The 10,220-nt window shown below is 41.2% G+C and overlaps 1 pseudogene; it reads right to left on the bottom strand.

Moving 5' to 3' along the window:
* Positions 1-413: 413 nt before the first annotated feature.
* LOC125166510 (proteasome subunit beta type-1-like) lies at positions 414-904 on the bottom strand (annotated as a pseudogene).
* Between the last annotated feature and the right edge of the window lie 9,316 nt (positions 905-10,220).

The raw sequence follows: 10,220 nt of genomic DNA on the forward strand, positions 1-10,220 counted from the left end.
GGGCGCATCTAGATTCGGGCCTCGTGGAAGACCAGACATCTATCTGGAATATCATGGCAGTTGTGATGGCCCAAATACTCCAAGTAGTTTTCCATCCCAATGGCTCAGTTGCTATTCTCCTCCAGCCACTCTGGTTCTACAGTGCTTCCCACAACATGGGTTCTCCGCAAGCCCCTTGTTCACATCTCCTACAATGGTTATAGCCTTATATCATCTCCATAACCAGTTAGGATGACACGAGTGTTTTCATCCTGGGCTTAATGTTTTAATCCTTTCCTACATCTACAATCCTTTTTTCTTTTCTTTTTTTTTTTTTTTTTTTTTTTTTTTTTTTTTTTGCTTAGAATAATTACTTCAAGTTTTATTTAATAAAACAAATCAGTCCAACAGTTCCAAGATACAAAATTAACCAGTTATGAATGAAAACAGCACACAAAGCAATCCTTCCTCAGGGGAACAGTCTCCTCCCTGGTGCCCTCATTGGTCGCAGTGCAGATTCTGAGTGCATCCCCAGTGTACATGTCATGCTCCACATTCTGCATGTTCTTTAAACCAACCTGGTTGTCAAGCAGGGGCTGTAGCAAGGCCTCCATCCTTGAACGAGTCCCTCTGGTAGGACCCTACTGGGCCAAAGCTGTACACAGCTCCTTTCCCGTCTTCATCCAGTCCCCCGATGATGTTGTAAACATAATATGGAAAGAAGCGACTTGAATAGAGGATTGTAGACAGCATTGCAGCAATCGCCCCTGTAGTCATGGTCTTGTTACTGGAATGCTTATACATCTTTAGTCTTACTTCAGTAATCTTTGTAAGACAAAATCTTTGTAAGACAGTCTCCATGAAATCCGCTGCATCCAATGACTGTTTTGTCTGTTAATCTGTGACACTTGGAGCTGCCCCGCATTTTTCAAGCTGCATTTTTAACGAAATCCATGAATAATGGACTACACCAGTGCGCCTGGCTCTTGATTTCGGGGTTGTGACTTTGAGCCCCACATGGGGGGTAGAGTTTACTTTTAAAAAATAATGTGCTACACCAATAAGAGACTTGGGTGGAGCAGAATTTTTCCTTGCTCTTCATACAGCAAGACAATTGCCTAAATTCCTCCAAAATTCTCTCTTTCCGCGCCTCTAATTTCTCCCCTTTTACTGCTCTCTGGGTAAGTGGTAACATAGCGTAAACATCTGCTAATCCCCAAACACAGTGGTTGTGGTTTTAGCAATGAGAGGAAGAATCACTGGGGTTTTACTTACTGGAGAAACTCCCAGCAGCCAGTCAAGCAGCCATAGAATTTCCCCCACCCAATTTACAAAAGCTAACAGTGTACATTGGAGTTCGTGGGGTTCCCAACACCATAAATTCCCAATCCATTGACAAGAATGTTTTCCTTTGGTTCAATACTTGTATCAAGTGAGTGGAACAAGGTATGAAGTACTATGTTCCCGGTGGACAGAAAATCAGCTATTGGCCTACGTGGACATTGTGGTTTTAAAACAATAGAAGAGTATTTCCAGGGCCTCTTTTCCAGTCCTCCAAAGCTCATATTGACTTCTCTTACTCCTAATATCTAGCTGTATCACTCTTTTGGAGTTGCCTTGTCTCTTCCTTCAATCACTGTACATATTTTTCAGTTTTCTATGCTCAAGGGGCTTTACCCTTCATCTAGGACATCTGGGCTCTTTGGCAGAGGCACAAGGTGGTCTCCTGTCCTTCTATATCCCATGATTCCATGATTCCTTCCCATGTCTTTTATTTTTGTTTATATCACTATTGAGAGGGAAGTCTCAGGAGGAAAAAAAATAAAGAAAGAAGGCTCAAAATATGACTCAGAATTAGAGCTGCAGTAAAGGAACATTCTCTGGGCCAGCAGGCAGGAGTTGCATTCTTGCCAACCCTTCCTATCAGCAGGCAAGCAATGCCTCCATTCAGACCATGTGAGTCACTTTGAAACTAATTGCAGTTGGTGCTTTTATTGGCATCCTTCCTTTGAAGTTGACTTTCAGATCATCAGTGGTTTTGTCTGTAGACCCTGGTGCCAAGGTGAAGTGACAAACTTTGCTCACAAAGCAATATTCTTAACAGCATTTTACTCTGGGCTACCAAACTGTCCTGTTAAAAGTGAACACAGAAGAATTGATTGTGGATGGATAGGCATAGGGAGATGGATATGATAGAGCAAGTATTATGAATTATAGAATCTGGGCAGCAAGTGTATGGGTATTACTTTAAAACTCTTTCAACTTTCCTGGCCATTTCAATAGTCACAAATAAAATGTTTGGGGGAAAGGAATACAACAACATCAGCAGTGAGGTTAGTAGTAGATTATGGACACTTGAAACCTGAGCTTGCAAGTAAGACTGTAGATCTTTGTATACTTTTTTTAATTAAATGACTTATTGATAGTTAATTATTCCGTCCTGAATATTTTTCAAATTAAAGACATAGATATCATACAAGAAAGAAGGGATGAACACTTTGAATACCTTACATGTAACCTGCTATCAAATTCCAAACCACTAATCATTTATTAAGCCATGGATAAAAGCAAGGGTTTTGATGTCAGATGATAATGGGAACATACATTACACCAAATTATTTAATCTCTTTGAGCCTTAGTTTTCTCAAGTATAAAATGGACCAGGGGTGGCGGTGGTGGTGAGGATATACACATCTTAAAGTTACAAGGTTCAAATGCTCTGTAAAGAATTAACTGCTCTGTAAAGGATAAAGTACCCTGTAAATGCTACTTATAAAAAGAAACCAACTATGAGAATTAAGACAGAATATGTTATCCCTATGTTTCAGACAAGCCCCCCCCCCCACCCCAAATTTGGCCAATGTTATGGGAATAGTACCACTGGAGCATTTTGAAAGGTTGAAGGTCCAGGAGACTCTCAATTAAACTCACCATTTTTCTTCTGAAGCACCTGAAACTCAGACTTCTCACTCTTAGAGGGGGAAAAAAATGGAAATAAAATATTGTGACCTTTACCTGTAGTTCTTAAGCAAATTACACAAAATCTGTATGTACCTGCCACAGAGACATAATTTGCACATTATCGAAACAAATGAAATGTCATGCTTGCAAAATCCCTATGAGAAATCCTTGTCCCAGGTCACTGTTTATGTTGCTACCAAAGATCAGAGTGGGACCGGCCCTTCCAACCTGCCTCAGAGAGAAATGGAACTAGGATAATATGACAAAGCAACACAAAACTCAGTGTCTTAAAGTAACAGCCGTAAATTATTTGTGAACCTGCACTTCTGCTGATCTCAGCTGGGTTTCCTCAAGCACCTGAAATCCAGCTCTGCTTCTGGATTTGGCCCCACGGGCTGCTGGGCTTGTTCACATGGTGGCTCAGCAGAGTCCCAAAAGAGCCTGTAGGTGGGCACAGCCTCTGGAGACCAGGGCTCAGAACAGGCATGATGTCACCTCTTTCACATTCTGTTGGTCAAAGCAAGTTACAAGCTCAGCCTAGAGTCAAGGGGAAGGGAAATAGGCTCCGCCTCTTGATGGGAAGAGCTACAAAGTCACATTGCAAAGGGAGAGGAATGATTGTAGCCATGTCTGAGAACAGTCTATCAAAGCAATCACGGCCTGGATCACTTTTACTCTGGAAGATGCTACTAAAAGGGTCAGTACATCTTCCCCTTTAAAGCAGATGTGTAGTTGTGGACCAAATCCTCTGTTTCAGGAATGCCCATTAAAAGGTGAGAGGCCAGGGGCGCCTGGGTGGCGCAGTCGGTTAAGCGTCCGACTTCAGCCAGGTCACGATCTCACGGTCCGTGAGTTCGAGCCCCGCGTCAGGCTCTGGGCTGATGGCTCGGAGCCTGGAGCCTGGAGCCTGTTTCCGATTCTGTGTCTCCCTCTCTCTCTGCCCCTCCCCCGTTCATGCTCTGTCTCTCTCTGTCCCAAAAATAAATGGAAAACGTTGAAAAAAAAAATTAAAAAAATTAAAAAAATTAAAAAAAAAAAAAAAAAAAAAAGGTGAGGCCAGAAACAAAGAGGTCCTGTGAACTGTGAAAACAAATGCAATACTATCTGAATATTTTATAATTTTATTTTGGACAGAGGATAAAATAGCAATAATCTGTTGGTTAGTCTCTGAGTCTCTTGATGTCATGGTTTATCTTTAATCAAAAATAGATCTAGCTCAGAAAACAGTTATGCCTCCATTAACACGAAAGCATTTTCTACCGTTTCTGTGCACGTTAACATGCAGGGTATAGAGGGCACTCCAAGAGAATCTGGATAAAAGGCTTTTCTCTAGGTGAAAGTGTGAAAGCCCTGGGATAGTTGGTCTCCACAGGCTTACCTCCTGAGCTGTATTCCCATCGAATGTTCCAGATTCCTTAGGTGGAAATCAGATTTCTCCCCTCTGACCACACAAAGCATTCTATTTTTATCTCTCTTTTGACACCTATAAATGTCTTAACATTACATTACATACATAGCTCATCTTCCGCACAAGATTGTTTTGTGTGTCACACCTTACTTTTATTGTCATTTTTGTGTCTCCGTTAGCATGTTATAAAGTACCTCATGGTTGGTGTCCATTCTGATTGCTTAGTAGCTATGCTGTGTCATTGGTAAACACACACAAGAATCTGTGGACACTGAATCCATTATTATAGGGGATTATATACTCTGAAATATTCTCCTATTGTAACTCGATTTTATATATATTACAAAACATGCTTTTCTAGAGTTTATGTATTTTGAGAAAGAGAGTGTGAGCAAGGGAGAGGCAGAGAGAGGAAGAGAAAGAATCCCAGTCTCTATCAGCGCAGAGCCTGATGTGGGGCTTGAACTCACAAGCAGCAGCAGATCATGACCTGAGCCAAAATCAAAAGTCAGACACTTAACTGACTGACCCACACAGGCGCCCCTCAAAATATAGTTTTTAAAGACTGTTTTAGCCTCGCAAAGAAGTAGAAGGAATCCCCATGCCCCCACCTCAACTCAAGGAAGACAACAAGGAAGCATAGCAGATGAAATCCAAACAATAAACAGCAAATAATTCCAAAAGTTGAAGTTGTCCTAGCAAAAATACTCATATCGGCTGTAACATGTGGAGGCTTCCACATTAATCCAAGGCCCCCGGAAGGGGACTCAAGTGCTTCTAACCTGGTAGTCGTGAAGGGCAGAACTCGAAAGATGGCCCCCACCCCCAAGATTACTGTGCCCTGGGTATTCAATCAATCACTAATGTAAGTGCTGCCATGAAAGAATTTTCCAGATGTAAGTAAAGTCCCAAGTCAGTGGGCTTAATAAATATTCTACTGCAGGCTTCACCCGGGTAGATACACCCTTTAAAAGCAGAGAAGTTTCTCCAAAAAGTAGCAAAAGAGGGAGTCAGAGAGATTCAAAGTGTGAGAGGGATTTAGACCATTGGTGGCTTTGAAAATGCAGGGTGGGGGGGGGTGGCTCACACAAGGACCAGAGAGAAGCCTCTAGAAGCTGAGAATCTTCCCCATCTGACAACCAACAAAGAAATGAGGACCTCAGTCCTAACCAGTTGTAAGGATCTGAATTCCACCTACAGCTTAGGTGAGCTTGAAAGCAGATTCTTCCCCAGACTCTCCGGGTAAGGGCTCAGTCCAGCCGACAACTTGACTTCAGCTTGCCGAGCACTAAGCAAAGAATGCCGTCAGGCCCTCCTGGACTCCTGGCTGCCTACCTGTGAGCTAATAAATGGGAGTTGTTTGAAGTTTCCATGTTTGTGGTAGTGTGTTATACAGCAGCATTAAGACTATGCAGTTTTAAAGGTGTGATGTTTTAAAGAAGGGAGGAAATATAAGCAATCTATTCTTGAGAACTGGCTAGAAGGAAAATTGTCATCAGGCAAAATTGAGTTTCAAATTAAGGCATTAACTGAAATGGAGGCAGCATTCAAGTTTATCATGTGCCTGTCAAAATGAGAAGATGATAGGAATAATAGAAAGATCCTGACAAATACCAGGGGCCATTACAAATATCCAGGCAGGGGCTATTTCTCTTCCTTCCTTCCTTTTCCTTCCTTCCTTCCCTTTCCTTCCTTCTTTCCTTTCCTTTTCTTCTTTCCTTCCTTTCTTTCTTTTCTTTCTCTTTCTTTCTTTCTTTTCTTCTTTCTTTCTTTTTTCCCTTCCATCCTTCCTCCTTTCCTTATTTCTTCTTTCTTTCTTCCTTCTCTTTCTTTCAGAAAACCAAGGGATATGCAAATATGTTTACATTTCATAAAGAGAGCTTTTCACAAAGCCAAAGATAACAACACAGGGGGAGGTAAACTTCCTAGGCCCCCAAAAGTTCCTCAAAGGACAAACAGCTACAACATGGAAGCTACTGCCATCTTGGAGCAAGGATGCTGCCAGGCATGAAGAACTCCTCTGTTCCCTCCTGGCACCCTCTCCTGCTTGACACTGGAAACCCTGCCTTCCTGCGTGTTTACCAGGGGCAAGGAACTGGCGCGACACAGTCCCAGAACATTCTGGAGTGTTTGCTGTGAGATGAAGGGATGTGAAGGCCATGTCCCATAAGCACCTCTCAGCGGGTCCTGCTTCACGCTGGCCCGAGGCCCACACAGACACAGGGCTACCTTGATGGGGGGGGGGGGGGTTGTCAGAGGGCTCAGAGAAAAGTGGACACATCTAGGACTAAAGCAATAAACGTGGGCTCTGTACATGGTGCTGCCAATATGGGTCTGGTGGGATTAGGCCACTTCATCTTTTGGACATAATGTACTGTGTGTAGGGAGGACAGTGTATGTGCAGGACAGTGAGAAGTCGGAAACTCCCCCGGGGGGCCTGAGAGGAATTTTTTTTTTTCATTTGGACACACATTTAGTCAGAAGAGGACTAAAAATACATAAAATCAGGTAGCTGAGTTGTGGAACCTACGTCACGATTCTATTGCTCCTGCGACAGTCTAAATATTTTTCCCTAGTCGAGGAAATACTACCATCACTTAGGTATTTCTCACGGTAAGTTGGTAGCTGAATGATACCATCTTGCCCGGTGCCGTCTGCTTGTTTTCCTGAACTTTCTGTCCATGCGGACATTTGCACAGCTCCGAGTATGTACCCTGCTTGGCACATATTTTTTTTTTTACTTCCTTATTTATTGACTTGATCAGCTGTGATTTCTATATTGGTACCTGTGTTTATCTGGTGGAAAAAGTCCAAAACAAAAGTCCTAGCTACCGTTTTTCTCAAATATTACCCAGAGATTACTCAGCAAGGCCCGCACTCTTGCCAGGAAGAGTAGTAGACAGCCTGTGAACGTGTCCTCCTCGAACAATCAGAAGTGTATGAATAGATTATATCTAAGCATAGAAACCGTAAAGGATCCCTGAATGTGAACCTCTGAAATTAAGCACAAAGTTTTGAGTAACGGTGCTGTTTTCCATGGAGAGGGTGTTCAGTGCTTGAGAAAGCTCCTGTCTCAGCAATATTCGTTGGGAGTTGTTTGGATGCAAATGACAGGAACTGAATTTAACCATCAGAACCCACATTTTGTATCTCCCGCACACCTTGTGGGGGTCCTGACAGCCGGAGGTAATAACGCAACACTTTGGGTGGTCTCTTCAGTTTTCTGGTGCATCAGCTGCATTCTCTCCAGCCAACAACAGCTGCAGACTCAGCTTTTTTTTTTTTTTTTTTTTTTTTTTTTTACGTTATTTATTTTGAGAGAGAGAGAGAGAGCAAGTTGGGGAAGGGCAGAGAGGGAGAGGGAGAGAGAGAGAATCCCAAGCAGGCTCAGCGCTGTCAGGGCAGAACCCGATGTGGGACCCAAACCCAGGAACTGCGAGATCAGGACCCAACCTGAAATCAAGAAAAACACCAGGAGGAAGAACTAAGAGTTTGGTTATGCATCAATGGCCATATAATGTTTCTTTTCTGATTTATTATTGTTCAAATTTCAGAGAACATTCGTAAACAAAATATATTTCAACTCATAGCAATGTTTGAATAAAGATAGATTTATGGGGAACTGATCTGGCATCTTATTATCTGTTATCTTCATCTAAATTTCAGAAAATAGACTTTACCTGAAATTTGTTATTTTTTAAATTTATTTTTATTAAATTTTTTTAATGTTTATTTATTTTGAGAGAGAGACAGAGTGTGAGCAGGGGAGCAGTAAAGAGAGAGGGAGACACAGAATCCATAGAAGGTTCGAGGCTGTGAGCTATCAGCACAGAGTCTGACACAGGGCTTGAACTCACAAACCGTGAGATCATGACCTGAGCTGAAGTCGGACGCTCAGCACACTGAGCCACCCATGCGCCCCTACCTGAAATTTCTTATTGGAAGTATCTTATTTCCTGAAAAATGGTGTTTATAGTTAGAGAATCACGGGTCTTTCTGATTAAAAATAATTTTAGGGATTCCTGGGTGGCTCAGTTGGTTAAGTGTCTGACTCTTGATTTCAGCTCAGATCATGATCTCATGGTCCATGAGATCAAGCCCTGCATCAGGCTCCATGCTGAGCATGGGGTCTGCTTAAAATTCTCTCTCTCTCTCTCTCTCTGCCTCTTTCCCCCACTTGTGCTCTCTCTCTAAAAGAAAAAATAAATTTAAAAAGTGTTTTTAAGTTGGAAAATAGTTAAAGGTAAATATTATGACTTATAGTTGATTCCACGAATACACATTTCCAAAACAAAACACTGCAGGATATCACAAAGTAAATGTTTCCTCAGCTTATTCAAAAATCTGTAATGAGGCAATTGTGATGCAATCTGACAATTTGTGGCCAATTCCTGCACAACACATCAGACACTATGCAAATCCGACAGATGCTTGGATGTCATTGACACAGTTTTCACAGGGTTATAAAAGCCTCTTTCTAGTTTATAAAATTCACGGCCAGACACAGATGACCCTGCTAACATAAAGGAAAATGCAATGCATTTATAGAAAACCAAGAGTTTGGTTATACATCAGTGGCCATATAATGATTTCTTTCCTGCTTTATTATTGCTTTCCTGGATTCTAGATTTCTTTTCTTTTCTTTTTTTAATGTTTATTTGAGAGAGAGAGAGAGAGAGAGAGAGAGAGAGACAGAGAGAGGGGGACACCGAGGATCTGAAGTGGGCTCTGTGCTGACAGCAGACAGCCCAACTCAGGGCTCAAACTCATGAAACGTGAGATCATGACCTGAGCCAAAGTCAGACTCCACTGATTGAGCCACCCAGGAACTCTGGTTCTTGATGTCTCAATATCCTTTCTGTCTTTCAAGACTAACTCTCTCCCTTTGGACCTGATTGTTGACATTTCCCCCAAATATGGATCTGGAATCCTTTCCTTGGCTATAATTTATGCTGGCAGGCTGTTCTGAGAAAAAGTCATGTAACCCAGTTCGGCTCCAGACAACTGTTGCTAAAATATCCCAGTCACCATATGTCATCTTATCCCAAGTAATAAAAGAAATAATTTCTCCGGTTTAAAGAAATACCGTCAAATCCCAACATGATGTATTTAAACCTGATAATACCATTTTAAATTTTATTTCAAAGAAGGAATAAGTAAAAAAATATCAAGGAATATTCGGGAAAGGAAAAAAAGTAGGAAGGAGAGCCAGCAATAATCCTGTAGCACTGGGTTGGGATAGCTTCATAGTGATAAGAACTTAATCTATCACAAAGGAGGTCTCATAAAATGACCAGGAAGGAAAGGGACAGTGGTTAGTGGTTAGAGATTGGTGCAGAAAATCCATCTATACCTGTGTCACACACTAGATAATATAATTTAAAAACTAAATATTTTATAGAGTAAGAATTGAATATCCAATATCTAAATTCTGGATTGTTTTATTAACCTTAGAAGTAAAGGATTGACTCACAAAACCAAAAGTCAACAGATTTAGGTAAAGAGACTTTGAAAACATTTACATCTGCAAAAGAAAAAAAAAGAAAGAAAAAGTCTTCTTCAACTAAAGTAGAAAGGCATACAAAGGCTGTGAAAAGATGTATACAGCAAATATGATAAATACAGCAAATTCTTTTTTTTTTTTTTTAAGCAGTCTTCACATCCAATATGGGGCCCAAACTCACAACCCTGAGATCAAGAGTCGCATGCTCTATTGACTGAGCCAGCCAGGTGCCCCAAATATAGCAAATTTTTTTATTTTTTAAAGAATTCATTAAAAAATGCAGTAGATAAATGAATTAGCTGAATAACAGGAAACATAGTTAACAAAAATTTAAAATTAGCAACCTTGCTAAAAATAAAAATATACATA

The sequence above is a fragment of the Prionailurus viverrinus genome, chromosome B2, assembly GCF_022837055.1.
Source record: "Prionailurus viverrinus isolate Anna chromosome B2, UM_Priviv_1.0, whole genome shotgun sequence".
Lineage (NCBI taxonomy): Eukaryota > Metazoa > Chordata > Mammalia > Carnivora > Felidae > Prionailurus > Prionailurus viverrinus.